Source organism: Meles meles, chromosome 3, assembly GCF_922984935.1.
Source record: "Meles meles chromosome 3, mMelMel3.1 paternal haplotype, whole genome shotgun sequence".
NCBI classification, from domain to species: domain Eukaryota; kingdom Metazoa; phylum Chordata; class Mammalia; order Carnivora; family Mustelidae; genus Meles; species Meles meles.
Window position 1 is genome coordinate 153,888,670 of NC_060068.1, and position 19,944 is coordinate 153,908,613.

A 19,944-nucleotide genomic window follows, 5' to 3' on the forward strand; every position below is an offset into this window, starting at 1 on the left:
ATACACACATACATACACACACACACACACTCTGGAATATTATTCAGCCATGAAAAGAATGACATGTTTCCATTTGCCATCCATTTGCATGGATGGACCTAGAGGGTATTATGCTAAGTGAAATAAGTCAGATGGAGAAAGACAAACACCATACTATTTCACTTATATGTGGAATCCTAAAAACAAATGAACAAACAAACAAAAACAGAAAAAGACTCATAACTACAGAGAGCAAACTGATAGTTGCCAGAAGGAAGGGGGATGGAAGGATGGGCAAAACCGGTGAAAGACGGTGAGCGTTACAGGATTATGAAATGAATAAGTCACGGGAATAAAAGGTATAGCACAGGGAATACAGTCAGTGGTACTGTAATAGCCTTGTATGGTAACAAACAGTAGCTACACCTGTGGTAGCCATAGAATAATGATGTACATAGTTGTTGAATCACTACGTTATACACCTGCAACTAATCTAATATTGTGTCAACTATATTTTAATTTAAAAATAATAAAATTTAAAAAAATTTATTTTTATTTTATTTTATTATTATAAGCTGAACAAAAAAGAAAAAGTGGAGATCACATAAATTAAATATAAAAAGAAATATTAAATAAAAGACTGGGAGAAATTAAACCCTATGATTTACAAATGTTTTTTTTTTTGATTTACAAATGTTTTATAATAATGTAAATATTATAAAGTATTTTATTTTTTTAAATTTTTATTTATTCATTTATTTTTGAGAGAGAGCAAGCAGGGTAGGGGATAGGATTGGGGGAGAGAGAGAGAATCTCAAGTAGGTTTGCCACTCAGCAAAAAGCCTGATGTGGGACTTGATCTTAGGACCCCAAGATCATGACCTGAGCCTAAATCAAGAGTCAGACATTCAAGGGACACCTGGGTGGCTCAGTCCGTTAAGCGTCTGCCTTTAGTTCAGGTCATGATCTCAGGGTCCTGGGAGCATGTCCTGCATCAGGCTCCTTGCTCAGCTTCTCCTGCTGCCTGCGGCACCCCCCTGCTGGTGCTCCCCTACTTGTGTGTGGACTCCCTCCCTCTCTTTTTCTCTCTCTCTCTCTCAATCTGATAGATAAATAAATAAAATCTTAAAAAAAAAAAAAGAATCAGATGTTCAAATGACTGAGCCATCCAGGGGCCCCAATAGTATTTTAAATACAAAAATTTCCTTTCAATAGTGAAAAAAAAAAACTATTGTATTTCTATATCTTAAAAACAAAAAATTAGAAAATGAAATATATAAAATACCATTTATAATCATATCAGACACCTAAAAATAAACATTTTAATATATATTCAAGTCCTCTATACTTACAAACCACAAAACACTGCTGAGAGAAATTCTAAAAAAAAATGGAGTGATATACCATGTTCAAAGACTGAATGGATTCATTATTATTAAGACATCTATTCTCCCCAAATTAATCTATAGTTTAAAATAATCCCAATCAAAATCTTAAGGTTTTTTTCAGATTTTAAGACATTATAATGTTGAATTAAGATATTATGTTGACCTAACAGACACATGAAAAAGTGCTCCACGTCACTCGGCATCAGGGAAATACAAATCAAAACCACAATGAGATATCACCTCACACCAGTCAGAATGGCTAAAATTAACAAGTCAGGAAACGACAGATGCTGGCGAGGATGCGGAGAAAGGGGAACCCTCCTACACTGTTGGTGGGAATGCAAGCTGGTGCAACCACTCTGGAAAACAGCATGGAGGTTCCTCAAAATGTTGAAAATAGAACTACCCTATGACCCAGCAATTGCGCTACTGGGTATTTACCCTAAAGATACAAACGTAGTGATCCAGAGGGGCACGTGTACCCGAATGTTTATAGCAGCAATGTCTACAATAGCCAAACTATGGAAAGAACCTAGATGTCCATCAACAGATGAGTGGACAAAGAAGAGGTGGTATATATACACAATGGAATACTATGCAGCCATCAAAAGAAATGAAATCTTGCCATTTGTGACGACGTGCATGGAAGTAGAGGGTATCATGCTTAGTGAAATAAGTCAATCGGAGAAAGACAACTATCATATGATCTCCCTGATATGAGGACATGGAGAAGCAACATGGTGGGTTAGGGAGATAGGAGAAGAATAAATGAAACAAGATGGGATTGGGAGGGAGACAAACCATAAATGACTCTTAATCTCACAAAACAAACTGGGGGTTGCTGGGGGGAGGTGGGATTGGGAGAGGGGGAGGGGGTTATGGACATTGGGTAGGGTATGTGCTATCGTGAGTGCTGTGAAGTGTGTAAACCTGGCGATTCACAGACCTGTACCCCTGGGGATAAAAATACATTATATGTTTATAAAAAAAAAAGGGGGAGGTGAACCATAAGAGACTATCGACTCTGAAAAACAACCTGAGGGTTTTGAAGGGTCAGGGGTGGGAGGTTGGGGGAACAGGTGGTGGGTAATAGGGAGGGCACGTTTTGCATGGAGCACTGGGTGTTGTGCAGAAACAATGAATACTGTTATGCTGAAAAAAATAAATAAATTAAAACCCTAAAAAAAAAAAAGATATTATGTTGACCTGAGGGGAAGCTTCTGCTCATAAAAGAAACCATTAAAGTGAAAAAAGGCAAGTTACTGACAATAAGAACATATTCATAATACTTGGGTATATAAAGGGATTCATTTCCAGAATATATAAAGAAGTTCTATAAATCAAAAACTCAAAAATAAGTCAATTACAAAGAAGGGAAAGGGCCAGATGGCTTCCCAGGGGAATTCTACCAAACATTTAAAGAATTAATACCTATTCTCCTGAAACTGTTCTAAAAAATAGAAATGGAAGGAAAACTTCCAAACTCATTTTATGAGGCCAGCATTAACTTGATCCCAAAACCAGACAAAGACCTCATCAAAAAAGAGAATTACAGACAAATATCAATGATGAATAGAGATGCAAAAATTCTCACCAAGATACTAGCCAATAGGATCCAACAGCACATTAAAAGGATTATTCACCATGACCAAGTGGGATTTAGTCCTGGGCTGCAAGGTTGGTTCGACATTTGCAAATCAATCAATGTGTTACAATACTTTAATAAAAGAAAGAACAAGACCATGTGATACTCTCAATAGATGCTGAGAAAGCATTTGACAAAGTACAGCATCCTTTCTTGATCAAAACTCTTCAAACTATAGAGATAGAGGGTACATTCCTCAATATCATCAAAGCCATCTATGAAAAACCCACAGTGAATATCTCTCACTGGGGAAAAACTGAGAGCTTTTCTGCTAAGGTTAGGAACACAGCAGGGCTGTCCACTATCACCACTGCTATATTCAACATAGTACTAGAAGTCCTAGTCTCAGTAATCAGACAACAAAAAGAAATAAAAGGCATTCGAATCAGCAAAGAAGTCAAACTCTCACTCTTTGCAGATGATATGATACTTTATGTGGAAAACTCAAAAGAATCCACTTCAAAACTGCTAGAACTTGTACAGGAATTCAGTGAAGTGTCAGGATATAAAATCAATGCACAGAGATCAGTTGCATTTCTTTACACCAACAAGACAGAAGAAAGAGAAATTAAGGAGTTGATTCCATTTACACTTGCACCCAAAACCATAAGATACCTAGCAATAAACCTAACCAAAGAGGCAATGAAGCTATACGCAGAAACCTATAAAGTACTCATGAAAGAAATTGAGGAAGATACAAAGAAATGGAAAAGCGTTCCATGCTCATTGATTGGAAGAATAAATATTGTGAAAATGTCTGTGCTACCTAAAGCAACATATTCATTTAATGCAACCCCTATCAAAATACCATTGATTTTTTTCAAAGAAATGGAACAAATAATCCTAAAATTTATATGGAACCAGAAAAGACCTTAAATAGCCAGAGGAATGTTGAAAAAGAAAGCCAAAGCTGGTGGCATCACAATTCCAGACCTCAAGCTCTATTACAAAGCTGTCATCATCAGGACAGTATGGTACTGGCACAAAAACAGACACACAGATCAATGGAATAGAATACAGAGCCCAGAAATAGATGTTCAACTCTAGGTCAACTAATCTTCGACAAAGCAGGAAAGAATGTCCAATGGAAAAAAGACAGCCTCTTCAACAAATGGTGTTGGGAAAATTGGACAGCCACATGTAGAAAAATGAAACTGGACCATTTCCTTACACCACACACAAAAATATATTCCAAATGGATGGAAGACCTCAATGTGAGACAGGAATCCATCAAAACCCTTGAGGAGAACACAGGCAGCAACATCTTCCTAGAAACATTGCAAAGGCAAGGGAAGCAAGGGTAAAATGAACTATTGGGACTTCATCAAGATCAAAGCTTTTGCACAAGAAAGGAAATAGTCAACAAAACCAAAAGACAACTGACATAATGGGAGAAGATATTCACAAACGACATATCAGATAAAGAGCTGGTGTGTAAAATCTACAAAGAACTTATCAAACTCAACACCCAAAGAACAAATAATCCAACCAAGAAATGGGCAGAGGACATGAACAGACATTTCTGCAAAGACGACATCCAGATGGCCAACAGACACATGAAAAAATGCTCAACATCACTCAGCATCAGGGAAATAAAATCAAAACCACAATGAGATACCACCTCACACCAGTCAGAATGGCTAAAATTAACAAATCAGGAAACGACAGATGTTGGAGAGAATGGGGAGAAAGGGGAACTCTCCTACACTGTTGGTGGGAATGCAAGCTGGTGCAGCCACTCTGGAAAGCAGCATGGAGGTTCCTCAAAAAGTTTAAAATAGAGGTACTCTATTTTGTACCAGCAATCGCATTCTGGATATTTATGTAGTGATTCGAAGAGGCATGTGCACCCGAATGTTTATAGCAGCAATGTCCACAATAGCCAAACTATGGAAAGAAACTAGGTGTCCACCAGCAGATGAATGGATAAAGAAGATGTGGTATACATATACAATGGAATACTATGCAGTCATCAAAAGAAATGAAATCTTGCCATTTGCAACAATGTGGGTGGAACTAGAGGGTATTATGCTGAGTGAAATAAGTCAATCAGAGAAAGACAATTATCATATGATCTCCCTGATATGAGGAATTTGAGAGGGAGAGTAGGGGTTTTAGGGGATAGGGAAGATAAATATGAAACAAGATGGGATCAGGAAAGAGACAAACCGTAAGAGACTCTTAATCTCATGAAACAAACTGAGGGTTGCTGGGGGGAGGAGGGTTATGGAGAGGGTGGTTGGGTTATGGACATTGGGGAGGGTATTTGCTATGGTGAGTGCTGTTGAATTGTGTAAACAATTCATAGACCTGGGGCAAAAAATACATTACATGTTAATAAAAATAATTAATAACTTTTTAAAAAGGGAAAGATTTAAACGGAAATCTTCCAACAGAAGGTATAGAGTAGCCAACAAGCATATGAAAAGGTGTTTAATGTCGTAAGTTATCAGGGAAATAGAAATTAAAGCCATAATGAGATACCACTATCTAGCTAAAATTAGAGTGACCACATCAAGTGTTGGCGAGGATGTGAAGCAGCTGGAATTCTCACACATTGCTTATGAGAGTGTAAACATACCATCACTTTAGAAAACAACTTGGCAGGTTTTTATAAAGTTCAACATACCCTACCTTATGATGTCATTTGACTCCTAGGAATATAATTAAGAAAAATGAAACATATGTCCATAAAAAGACTTGTATACAAATATTCACAGAAGCTTTATTCATAACTGCTGAAAACTGTCAACAAACCAGGTGTCCCCCCCAAAAAATAAGTTAACTGTGGTAAATTCACAATGGATTTCTAGTTCACAATTAAAAAAAAGGGGGGGGAACTAAAGATACCTGCAATGATATATATGAATGCACTGAGTATCAGAAGCTAGAGGCAAAAAAGTATATACCATCTGATTCCATTTATATTAAGACCAAGTACAGACCAAATCAATATATATAATGATAAAAATCAGAAGAGGGTTTGCCTCTGCGGGAATGAGGGAATGGACTAGAAAGTGGCACCAAATGCCTTTTGGGAAAATGAAAATTAATGGACAAAGGAGTACATTCATTTATCAAAACTCATTGAACTGTACACTTAGATCTAGGCATTTTGCTATGTGTAAAGTATTTCTTCAATAAATGAAAGAGGAAAAAGAAAACAATCCTGAAAGCAAAAACACATAACCGTAAGAAAAAAACACAGATACACTAAAATGTAGGTTCCACTCTGTATCCAGATTACTGAATTACTTATAAAAATGTGACTTCACATGGGGCACCCAGATGCCTCAGTCGGTTAAGCATCTGCCTTTGGTTCAAGTCATAATCCCTGGGTCCTGGGATTGAGCCGGCAGGGGAGCCTGCTTCTCCCTCTCCCTTTGCCACCCCCCACTCAACTCATGCACATGCACATACTCTCTTGCTCTCTCAAATAAATAAAATCTTTAAAAAAATTTTTATAAAAATCCATGACTTCACAAGGGAGTAAAGAAAAGTAATATAAAATTAAGCAAATTATCTCTAAGTTTTACTTTAAATAACAGACACACATAGAACAGGATTCTTCAAGAGACACATTTTTACACAACCCGAGCGAGCCTTCCTTTAACAATCTATGTTTATGGTCAGCCAGCCCCAGGAAAGTTCCTTAACGTTTTTATCACAGTGAAATCTACTTCCAGTGATTCGTCTCAAAGATAATGAGTAGCAACTGATGGAAACAGCTGGGCTCTGGAGCCAGACAAACCTAAATTCAAAGCCTGTCTGTGCCTGAGTTGCTCTGTGACTTGGACTAGAAGCTCTGCTTCTCTGGGCCTCAATTTCTTCATCAGTAAAATGCAGAAAGGTTTGTTCTGATCATTAAAGAAGATAACATATGGGAAACACTCAGTGCCTGGCGCAGAGACAGCTCTCATAACCAATGGCTGCAGTTATTCCTAATGGGAGGCAGGTAGCCTGAGGAAAGGTGGTGGAAGTAGGCGGCAGCTGAAGTTTTCAGAAGCGAGATATTTACTTTGCTGAGCAACCAACCCCTGTGTCACCTTGGCTGATGCCTGAACCTAGGAGGGCATTTTTTTATACTAATGGAACCACCCTATCCTCCCCCTCATTTTATGACCCCAGAGATCTGATTCTGGGTTGGCCCCTTAGCATCCACAAAATGAACAAATGCACAAACAACAGGGCTCAGAATGGCTACCTGGATTTTCCATAATGTGGTCATGGTTCAATACACAGTTTTTAAGGAAAATAGAAACTGCCACCAGGTGACTTCAAATCCCATTCCTTAAAAAGAACATATTATAGAAGAGTGGACGGACTTTCAGATCGCTTTTCTAAACATGAGTTTAGGGGCGCCTGGGTGGCTCAGTGGGTTAAAGCCTCTGCCTTCAGCTCAGGTCATGATCCCAGCGTCCTGGGATCGAGCCCCGCATTGGGCTCTCTGCTTAGCTGGGAGCCTGCTTCCTTCTCTCTCTCTGTCTTCCTCTCTGCCTACTTGTAATCTCTATCTGTCCAATAAATAAATCTTTAAAAATAAATAAATAAATAAATAAATAAACATGAGTTTAGTACCTGGGGGGGTATTCCCATATCAAGATCCTATCTCTACAGTCTACCCACTCGGTTCCTGTGGAAATAAGCATGTCTGCTTCCTTAGTTTGTCTGTAGAATTTAAAAATAATCCCAGTAGAGATTACATATTATCTGGGTCCAAAATAGGATTTCTGTGGTTTCACGCTGTTGTCATCATATCACATCAGAGAATCTCAGAATCGTATGGGATCTCTTTGAAGTTCACACCGCCACCTTTGCAGCTCCGCCTACTGAGAATCTGCTGTTACCTCTATCATTTCCATTGTCTTGAACTTCATTACCTTGAAAGGCTCCTGAATTCACGGATGGAAAGCTCAAATGGGAGAGTTCCTTCTTCTGATGAAATAAAATCTCCCTTGCATATTCTCCCTCAGGATTCCTTACCCACCCCTGGAAGGAAAACAGGACTGATGCACTTCCCCTTCACATGGTAGGTCTTCTCCACCGCAGGAGTGGCCAGCAGCTTCCCTGACCACATGGTCCAAACCAATTGTTCCTTACTGTTACCTACTTGTGCCATTGCTGTTTCCTTCAAAATGCTTAGCAAAATTTGCTATTGTTTTTTGTATATCTTTTTTGTAAGAGAATGTTAGCTCTCAGAGGGCCACGCTGAGCGATCTCAGTTATGGCTGCCCTGCCAGCGCCCGGCACTGACCCTGGCACATCACAGGTACTCAGTGGACACAGGATGCCTGAGTACATGTCCTTAGGTATTTTTTAATAGCTCATATTCTCTCCTAAGCTCTCTGTGACCTGACCATATATCTTTATTCCTTCTGAGAGTTTTCCAAGTGCCAAGGCCAGAGAGCAAGAGGGTAACAAATCTCTGTAAAGGAGACTGGCATGACGAAATGGGAAGTGGTGAGGTTGTAGAACTGGCCGGAGTACACGCTTTGCCCAAAGGCACTCAAATTCAAGAAATTTTTAACCACTAGGATTACTGAGCATAACATGTCTGTGGCTGGACTGGGCCGGACTGGGCCTGCAGGCCACCATTTTACAAGCCCTCTTTCAACCCTTTTTTTCTTGATCATAGTTTCCAGATTCCTCATCTCGCTCCCTTCGGAATATTCCAGTATGTCAGCATCCCTCTTAAGTTTGCTTAATTGACCAGGAAGTCACAGCACTCAGGGCACAGAGCATAGGAGACTTTTACCTTCTGTGGTCTGGATAGTAAAGTGCTCTCATGGGAGCCCAGGAGGCCTGAGGTCTCTCAGCAGATGTCCCACATTGTGGCTGGCTCCAACTGCATTTGTAGTCAATGCGTCTTTTCTTCTTACCATGAGCTGCTGACAACCCACTTAATGATAATAATATTTATGCAACAACCTAAACAAAGGTCGCTGGCCTTGGAAAAATTCAGGCCATATACACTTCTTGATGATGCTTTCTTTCCGCACAAGTCCTGACAAGAACAGGATTCCCCAATCACTCTGAGTTCCCATAGACAGATGAGGCCCAAGTGACCAACCGAGCCACAAGGGAATAATCCAGTCAGTTGCCCTTCCTGACCAAGGTAATCAAACGAGACCAACAGACCTGCTTGCATACTAAAATCATCTCAGGCCCCATCCCTGGACACTCTACGTTTGAGAGCCACCTATTTAGATCAGGGTTGACAAACCTTTTTACTAAAGAGCCAGATAGCAAATATTTTAGGTTTTATGGGGCAAGAGGCAAAATTGAAGATACTATGTTGGTACTTACATAACTGTTTAAAATGTAGCCATTTGTTATAGGTTAATTGTGTCTTGTCCTCTCTCTCCAGAGAAGATACGTTGATGTCCTAATCTCTAGCACCCCAGAATGTGGCCTCGTTTAGAACAAGGATGTTTGAGAAATAATCAAGTTGAGATGATGTTATTAGGACAGGCCCTATTCCAAAGCGGCTGGTATCCTTATAAAAAGGGGAAACATGCACATAGAAACAAACACAGGAGAATATTATCTATAAGCCAAGGAATGCCTGAAGTTACCATAAGCTATGAGTAAGGCATAGAATGTGTCCTCCCTCACAGCCCCGAGGAGGAACCAAGCCTGCTGACACCTTGATTTTGGACTTAGCCTCCATACAGGTGAGATAATAAACCTGTGTTTAAGTCACTCAGCTTGTGGTTCTTTATTATGGCAGCCCTAGAAAACTAATATACCATTTAAAATGGAAAAACAGGGCGCCTGGGTGGCTCAGTGGGTTAAGCCGCTGCCTTCGGCTCAGGTCATGATCTCAGGGTCCTGGGATCGAGTCCCGCATCGGGCTCTCTGCTCGGCAGTGAGCCTGCTTCCCTCCCTCTCTCTCTGCCTGCCTCTCTGTCTACTTGTGATCTCTCTCTGTCAAATAAATAAATAAATAATTAAAAAAAATTTATTAAAAAAAAAATAAAATAAAATAAAATGGAAAAACAATTCTTAGCCCAAGGGCCATATAAAAACAAGAAGGCAAATGTGGCCCATGGACCATATCTAGACTATGTCCAACCATGATGTCGATGGCTCAATATCCTGGCAATCAACCTGTTGTTCATAATCTCATAGTAGACCCAGTCTGAGGTCCCCAAGTCTAACTCAAAGATTACCTCTTTGGAGAGGTTTTCCCTCATCTCTATAATGTTAACTCAAGAGTCCTGCCAGCCTTGCTCAGTGCCACGTCCTTACAACCTGACACATACCAAGCTTCAATAAATATTAAATGAATGAGTGAATTTAAGACAGATAATCACAAGCTCAGTTTTCAGAGAAGCAACTTAAAGCCACAGGATATCACTGATTGCCTGAAGTGACACGGCAGAAAACCTGGGATCAAAATCCACTTGTCCAGACTGCCGAACTTACAGTCTTTCATTGTGCCACTCCACCTCTTCAACATACCTAAGCCTGTCCTGAAACACTGGCACTTAAGATGCAACACATTATTCACATTTTTATAGAAGAGGTTCCCAAATAACAAGGGATGTTAGGAACTCAGGTGTGGTGAACACCGGCCATTAAGCAGCCACAGGCAGGCTGAGCAGGAGGTACACCAGACCATTTACTGAGGAAAACTATGTGGTAGATTTTTCCCGGAGCTACCTAGCTCCCATCCGCTTTTTTAACCACTCTTCGATTTCATTCTGGGAAACCAGTTCTCTTCCAGTGGATAGCCATGGCAGGAAGTAATTCTTAGAGCCTGCCTTCCAACTGCAAAGAAAACGACCAGTCCATACAATACCTGCCCATGGACACGGTCAGGGGCCTGCAACGGCCTAAGCCCAGCTGATAGCACACCAGCTCCCAGAGTCTGTAACTCCCAAAAGACAGATGACATAGCAGATCAGTTACTGACTGCTATCTAGCAAATAGCCACAAACTTAGCATCTTAAATCAATGTGTGTTTATTTGTTCACAGTTCAGCAGGTCAGAATTTGGGGATGCCGTGGCTGTGTTCTTTGCTCAGTCTGGGATGGCTAATTTTATATGTCAACTTGACTGGGCTAAGGAATGTCCACCCAGATCGTAAAATATTATTTCTGGATGTGTCTGTGAGGGTGTTTCTGGAAAAGATTAGCATCTGGATTGGTGAGTAAAGGAGCTGGCCCTCACCAACCTGGGCAGGCATCATCCAATTGTGGGGCCTGTATAGAACAGAAAGGTGGAGGAAGGGCAAATCTGCTCTCTGCTTAAGGTGCGACATCCATCTTCTTCTCCTGCCTTTGCACATCAGTGCTCTTGATGCTTGGGCCTTTGCACTTGGACTAGCATCTGCACTATCAGCCTCCTGATTCTCAGGCCTCAGGACTCAGACGGTATTATACCATTGGCTTTCCTTTTCCTCTAGCTTGTAGATGGCAGCTCATAGGACTTCTCTGCCTCCGTAATCATGCAAGACAATTCCTTTAATAAGCCTTCTCTTACCTATACCTATATATATATTCTACTGGTTCGGTTTCCCTGGAGAACCCTGACTAATACAAGATCTCAAAGATGCTGGCTGGCTGTGTCCCCATTTGACACCTTTTCCAAGTTCATTCCTGTTATTAGAATTCAGCTCCTTACAGTTGCAGGGCTGAGTTCCTTGTTTCGTTTTTAGCTGTCGTCAGCTCCTTGCAGCCATTCTGTGGTCCTGGCATGGGGACCCTTCCATCTTCAAAGCTAGCCATGCCACATAACATCCTTCGGATGTTTCAAATCTCTTGGACTTCCCTTTCTGCCTTCTTCTGCTGCCTTAAAGAGCTCATATGATGATGAGGCCCATCCTGATCATCTCCATCTGTTATGGTCGATTGATTTAGACTTAATCTCCCGAATATCCTTTCACTGAGTACATTTGTGTTCTACCCAGGAACCATGGGACAGGAGTCTTGGGTTTTCTATAGAAAGGTACCTACTTAGAGGTCATCTTCATTGCAGAGGCAAAAGTGGTGATCATGTCCCAGCCACTCAGTTTCTGCTGGGAGACAGAGACACTTGCTGTGTTTCCCATGTCCTTCTTAAGCTTACAGTCCTTCCTTGGACTTTTTTTTTTACAGTCCTTCCTTGGTGCCACTCAGGCACCCCTGTTTAATATTTTAAATATGGAACTCTTCACAAATTTGTGTATTAGCCTTGCACGAGGGACATGCCAATCTCCTGTATTCTTCATTTATTTAATTTTTTAAAGATTTTATTTATTTATTTATTTGACACACACACACAGAGGGAGAGGAAGAGAGGGAGGGAGCTCACAAGCAGTGGCAGCAGTAGAGGAGAGGGAGAAGCAGGCTTCCCTGCTGAGCAGGGAGCCCAATGTAGGACTCGAACCCAGGACCCTGAGATCATGACCTGAGCCGAAGGCAGACAATGCTTAACTGACTGAGCCACCCAGGCGCCCCTGTATTCTTTCATTTAAACAAAAGTCGTCAGTGGTCTATATGGTAAAAAATAAATTAAGTGGTCACATTGAACAAAGATATGTTCTAGTTTTTTTAAAAAATGGACTACACAGAAGCTGAAATTAAACAACCTGATACTGGTTGGAAAGTGAAAAATCTGTGAAAAAAATTTTCTTTTGACCTCATGCAGTTGGACTAAATTTAAATTCATGTTTTCCTAAAGCAAACTAATTCTTCCCAAAGATTCAGCCAGACAACACAGGCCTCGAGGTTCAGGTTTCAGGCCGGCACTTGCGAGCATGGTTCCCTCTCAGCCTAAGACCTGATGTGAGCAGGGTTGCTAGAGTGGCTTCTGTGGAAGCTTTTGTGTATCAGCATAGCCCTTTCCAGTTCAAAGCTTCTCCCCTGGGATTTCTATGTTCTATGGGGTGAAAAATCTTGGTCAATTCATTTGAATCTGGTCACGAGAACCCAATCTGTCACCTTCTGACTTAGGTTTTTCTGACCTTAGACAAATCCAGAAAGTATAACTGCCCCAGACTAGACAGGGTGATTAGCCTAGGTACCACAGGTTAAGCAGAAAAGGGAAGACGAAGCCGCCCCCCTCGCCCTGAACCTTGATTTTGTTTATAGATGGCAACATTTATGTGGAAAAATGTGTTTGCGCCAGCCTCCTTGAGCAGCACTGGGGCAGCTCTCTCCTCCTTTGTTGAACTGAGCTTGGAAAAAGCACCTCCAAGTGAGGAATGGCTGGCACTGGGCAGAACGTGCTGTATATTTCCACAGTCTACTCCAACATAAACAGACCAGGCTTCTTAGTTCGTGAAGAGCCAGGAACTCCCGGGCTCGGAGAAGACAAAGGCCACAGCCAGGGAAATCAGGAAATAGATCAAGTTCACAGTGTGTGCCCATCTTCCTCAGCTCCCTCCCCGTACATATCCAGGGCGCTTGCTTTCCTCTGCATAGTTTCCCGTACCCTGGAATGTGGTGTTTAGCATTTAGCTCCAGGATGTGGTGCTCTGAACCTCTCAGGCACCTTGTCTTTTAGGCGCAGGCAGGGAAAGTGAGAGAGACATTTCGTACTCTGAGCTCTTGATTACTGGATGCAAAGGGCATCTGGGCAGCACCAGGTTGGACCCTCAGACTCCAGAACCTGATGGCCGGATGTGAATCTAGCAACATCACTGCATTTGTCAGGGAAAGTGCTGTATTTAACAACATACACCCAAAGCTCAGAGACTAAGCAAAACACAGGCTTACTGCTCACTCAGGTCACTGAGCAACGTGCTGCTGTAGGCTCTGCTCCACAAAGGGACTCAGGCTCACTGCATCCACGGCATCTCCCAAGGGCCCTGCAGTTAAGTCAGGGAAGGGTGATCATGGTCTGGAGATGTGTCTCACTCTCACCCGCTAGCCAGGGACCAGCACTCAGTTATACAGTGTCACCCGTCTGCAACGGAGGTTGGGAAATGCAGTGTAGCTGTGTGCCTACAGGGAAATAGAAAATGGTTTGGCGAACAACTACCTGGTGTCTCCCACAGCTGCTTACTTAAGGAAGTTTCTATGTTATATGGTTTTGCTTCTTTCCCTGTTAATTGTGTTACTCAGGATCCTCCAGTGAAACAAAATGTATGTGTGTGTGTGTGCGCGCGCGCACGCGCATGTGTGTGTGTGTGTGTGAGAGAGAGAGAGACAGCTATAGAGACAGAGACAGAGAGAAAGACTTGACTTTACAAAACTGGCTCACATAACTGTTGAAGTTGGCAAGTCCAAAATCTACTGGGCAGATCTTCAGGCAAGAGTTTATCTAGGCTTGAGTTTGAAAGTGAGGTCAGTTTGGAGGCAAAATTCCTCCTTCACCTGATTGGATGAGGCCCACACATTATGGAGGTAACCTGCTTCAAAGCCTACTGATTTAAATTAAATTTAATTGATTAATTAATTTATTTATTTATTACTAATTTAAATGGCTTTATTGAGAATTTGGAATGTTCTCTGGGAGGAGTCACTTTGCAGAGCACACAGATCTTCTCTCTCTCCTTTTTTGTCTTCTACCTCTTTTTTGCAGATTGTTTGTGGAATCTCAAATTCTCCCTTCTATTACATAGAGCAACTTCTTCTAATCTCTTCTTCCCTTCATGGCACAGTGTTGGCCAACAAGGTTCTGGGAGTCCCACCTACTACCCCAAGAACTTCTCTTTTCTCAAACATAGTTCTCTTCCTTAAAGGGATTTTGGAGTCAGCAAGTTAAATTAACATTTTCTACATTTTGTTTAAATTTAATTTTGATTTGATTCTGAAAAGTACCTTCAAAGCAATATGTAGACTAGTGTGTGACCAAATATCTGGGCACCATGGCCCAACAAGTTAATACGTAATGTTAACCACTATAATGGGTATAATAAATTAGTACAATAAAGTACCCAGGACCATGTCTGGCACCTATAAAAGTCTCTGTAAACATGATTTTACTGTCACTAGTGTTGTTCTATTATCCTCACTAGCACCTGAGGCCTGAACATGGTACCAAAGCGCTACCATCTCCTTACCACTCCCCTCAATGACCCCATCAAACCAGGTAGGGTGTTATTAACCTATAAAGGGCTTATCTTGCTTAAATACTTTCTCTACAAAGCATAGTCTCATCTATTATTTTAGTCATTCACTCAAACTTATGAAGCAGACAAGGTGAAATTATTCCTACTGTTCTTATTTTCAAGCTGAAGGTCAGAGAAGATGGCTGCCCTCCCACCTACCCTTCCTAATCCCATCCTCCAGTTTCTGTTTTAGGAGAGCCATCCCTGCCCTGTGTGAGAGGTGCCTTTCTTCTAACCTGACCTAAAATTCATTCTATATTATATTCCCATAGAAGTAATAATGTAACAAGTGTTGAGTAGGATTAACTGAAATACTCCTATCGATACTATACTTCAGGGGTTCCATGAACTAAAATAGGTATTTACACACAGATCTCAGGGAACCTAATTAACCATTTAAAACATTTAAACTATTATATCCATGGAAAAACTAGCCCCACAATTCAAGAAATCAGCTTACAAATGAATTCTGGGATTTGACTCTGTCTGCAAGAGAGGATTTCCTGCATGAGCGCAGATACCAGTACTAGCCTAAGCACTTCTGGGAGCCAGTTAGAGGTTGTCTTTGGTCTCCTTCCCATTCCCTCTGTTCTAGGGCTCACCCTTCTGCAGCCACTCTGTTTTCTTCATCATTGTTTATACTAAATAAATAGGACAGAAACAGAAGCCAAGACTATCGGACTTGGCTCTGCCCGAACCAGTTGCATGACCTCAGAGAAGTCTTCTTACTTTGGCTTCCTTGACTGCAAATCATTGGGGTTTATGAACTCATGGTAGGTTGCCTGTCGGCTACAACATTTCTCAGTCTACTCTGTGTCCCTCCCACAGGGTCTGATATCTACCTAATAACCCAAACTCACAAAGCTTAGCTTCCTCTCATCCTACAGAGTGGTTCTGAAGTCTCAAAGACAGATCATTAATGACCCCAAAGCCTTCAACACACAAAGGAAACTCCTCCTAAAGGTGGAAGTTCAGGCACAGAACCACTCTACTAGGCCCCAGCCTTTGTCCCCTAAATCCTATCAATTGGATTGGATTGGATCAAACAGCACATTCTCCACGCTCTCACCACTCAGCCTGGGATTATGTACCCAGTCACCCCAGGCTAGACAGAGAATGTTTATGCAGGTTGAAATAATCGGAGTAACTGAAGCCATGAGGAGCTCAGCTGCAGAGAGTCATTCAGTGGCAGATATTGCCCCTCAAAACCCAAATCCCTTAGAGAGCAAATTATTTCAGCTGCCCGAGCTGATACACTTTTCAATGCAGTTGGTACAGAGCCTCCTTCCCAGTGAAAAGCACGATCCTCTATCCCCAAGGACACTGGTGACCCCCACAGAACCTTTTCTCCCTGACCTGCATGCTGGCCAATCATGCTCCTCTGAAACTAGATACTATGAGGCCAGACCTGTGCATAGCAAAAGAGGCTGCCCAGCTCATTAATCCAATGAAAGGATAGCTTTACACAGGGCACATAGCGTTCCACTCAGCCCATAATGCCTGCATGTGTCTGGGGGCGGCATTGCTGTGAAATATCCAAGACAAAGCTAAGCCTGCTGGGCAGGCCACCTAGTCTCGTCAACTCTGAGCAAAATAAGGCACCCAGTGTAGTATAACACAGAACTAATGGTTCTGAGACCTAGGGTTTGGCCCAGTTTCTGTAACTTGCTTAATAGGTGACCTGGGACAAGTCATTTAAAGTCACTTAAATTCTGTAGGAACTTCTAACTCCAGAATTCTATCACAGAATCATATATAACCACAGATTTATGACATTCTTCACTTTTATTATTTTCTCTCCAAAAGAAGGTGGCTAAAAAGTGAATGAAAAACTAACATCAGATAATTTTGACATACCAGGATGGTCTTTCAATCCTCCCACTGACCCAATGAGACAAGTATTATTGTCCTTATTTACAGATGAGGAGGTTTAGTAAATGCTATGAGCTGACTTGTGCCTCCCCAAAATTCATAAGTTGAACACCTAGCCCCCCCAGTGTGACTGTGTTTGGAGACAGAATCCTTAGAGGAGGTAGTTAAGGTTAAATTAAGCCATTAGGGTAGGGACTTCCCCCATAGGACTGGTGACCTTGTAAAGAGAAGAAAGAGAGACCTTCCCCTATCACATTCACAGAAGAAAGACCAGGTGAGTGTACACTGAGAGAGCACCTGGCCCAGCACATGCTCAAAAAATGTATTTGACTGATGACTCCATAACGTTCATTTAAACCTGAAAAGTGAACTTGAACCTCTAGTCTCTGGGCTCAGGAAGTTTGAAAATAGTTTTAAATCTCCTATTACTTAATGAATACTTCAGTTTTAAGAATGACAGACATAGGGGCACCTGGCTGGCTCAGTGGGTTAAAGCCTCTGCCTTCGGCTCAGGTCATGATCCCAGGGTCCAGGGATCGAGTCCCACATTGGGCTCTCTGCTTAGCAGGAAGCCTGCTTCCTCCTCTCTCTCTCTCTCTGCCTGCCTCTCTGCCTACTTGTGATCTCTGTCTGTCAAATAAATAAATAAAATCTTCAAAAAAAAAAAAAAGAATGACAGACATAAACCATTCAACTAGAACTGGACAATTACACAAATTTCTAAAATAATTTTTGTTTTTAACTGCCTACGAATTTTAAGTCAAAACTTTCTCTGATGCTAGTTCCAGGGTGGCACTGTCATTAACACTGCAGCAATCAACAGAAAGATGATAACATCTGCCATCATTTCTTCTATTTATTTTTATCACAGTCTCCTTTGGTCACGGTAGAGAATAACTCAGGTTATCATTCATGTTATAATACATTAAATTGATATACCAAAATGACCTGACAACCTCCAAGATTGTTTGGAGGGGGAAAAGGTACAAAACAGTGTTTGTTAAACATTACCACGTATTTTTAAAATGGAAAGAATTACACACATGTAAGTATTCATGCATGTACGTATGCATGTATTTCCTCGACCTGCACAAAATGTCCTTGAAAGGATTCACCAAGACACTAGTAACATCGGTTTTCTCTAAGGAGGAGAACTTGAAGGACTAAAAGAGGAAGGGAAGAGAGGTTTTAAAAATATGTGTGTGTGGTTTCTTAAAATTTTTATATACTATTCCATTGAGGTAAAATGTGCAAATCTTAAGTGAATAGGTTAATGAGTTTTTACATATGTATCCACTCATTTAAACATACCCTGATCAAAACACAGAACATTTCCAGAGCCTCAGAAGATACCCCTGCTCCTACATAGTCAATATCCAGCCCCCAAAGATAAGCATAGATCACAGTATAAATGGATTCACATAGTATGTAATCTTTTTTGTCTGATTTCTTTCATTGGCTATTATGTCAATGAGATTCATCCATTTTACTTTTCATGTGGCAGTTCTTTTTCATTACCGTATAGTATTCCATTGTAGAAATGAATATACCCCAGTGTGCATATCTATTACTGTTGATGCACACTGAGTTGTTTTCAGTTTGGGAATATAATGAATCAAAGCTTCTGGGAGTATTCTGGTAGTGTTCTAGGAGTCTCCTGGTCATCTTACATGTACTCATTTCTGAGGAATTATTAGGTCATAAGGTAAAGGTATTTCAGCAATAGTAGATATTTCCAACCAGCTTTTCAAAGTGTTTGTACCAATTTACACTCCCATCTGCTGTGTATGAGCATTCCACCTAGTTGTTTCACATCACTGCCAACATGCCAAGGACCTTAAAAGACCACTGCTTTCGTGCACCCTCACTGTTGAGAGTGGCCAAAGGAATCTCTGGCTAGTGAAAGAAACCACAGGAAGACTTAGAAGGTAGCATCCACAAAAGCTGTATCTAGGAGCAGCCTTCTCTGCCACTTTGCTCCATCACCAAGAAATCGCTTCCAGAAAGCACTGGTACGAATGGTAGACTGGAGGGTCAAACCAGAGAATCCTCATTACTCAAGATCTTTTACACTATTACTATCTTATCTGAATCATCTTCACTATCCAAAAAGAGACTACACTAGAGATCACCAGTTTGGGAATGCATACTTCCTTACTGGGGGAGATCAGCCATTCCTCATCAGGAGTGAGGCAACCCTGGAGGCTCAAAAATCCTGCATAAAGTCTCCAGACAGCAACAGATCAACCATCCAAGTTCCAGGAGAGAAGACAACCAGGAAAGGATGGGTTAAATCACCTGCTTCAAACTCTTTCAACCATGACCCACAAGAAGAAAAACATTTTACACTGAAACCCAATACACACAATAACAAATCTAAGTTGTCATCAGCTGCAAGATACACTATAATTTTACCACTAAGCAGGAACCAAAAAAGTTGTCCATAATAAAACTCATCATGATTTCAGATATTTGTAATGAAAAAATAGTATGTCTTAAATAGAATATAACTTAGGTGGAATATAGAGAAAATGTCAAATAACAACCCTAACCTTTATTATGTGCAATCAACTTTGATACTTACCATTCTGTTCATTTCTCCCCAAAGTGCTGGTAGTGACCCATTAAGGTGAGTTCAAATCCATTAATGGATTTCAATCTACAATTTGAAAAACACTGGATTAGAATTAAAGCATAGGACTTCTAAATAATTGTATTAAGAACTCCAAAGAGTGTAAATAAGTCTACTGGTAAGAGAACTGAATCCAAGTGGCAATTACTCTACAGTATATCAGTACACATCTCTGGGTTGAATTGCCTAGAAACCTGAGGCAGAGGAGGCTGCAAACACTGCTATGGGAATCATTCAAGACAGTGGTGCTGTAGATGTGCATTGCTATAATTAAGCCAGAAGACATGTCAGCCAGGGCATTTCTGAGTGCTGATTCCTGCATGCCTCCTGTATGTTGTAAGGTATGTCTCCCAAATTAGAGTAGCCGAAAGCCCCTGAAAAGTGCAAT

General features: G+C 41.1%; 1 long non-coding RNA gene across 1 annotated transcript in view; it reads right to left on the reverse strand.

The window, feature by feature from the left end:
* The window catches only part of LOC123938218, a 57,616-nt gene extending 38,052 nt beyond the window's left edge, over nucleotides 1-19,564 (reverse strand). The window contains exon 1 of the long non-coding RNA XR_006817692.1: nucleotides 19,509-19,564. This is a non-coding gene — a long non-coding RNA (uncharacterized LOC123938218). The remainder of the gene's footprint in view (nucleotides 1-19,508) is intronic.
* Nucleotides 19,565-19,944: the final 380 nt, after the last annotated feature.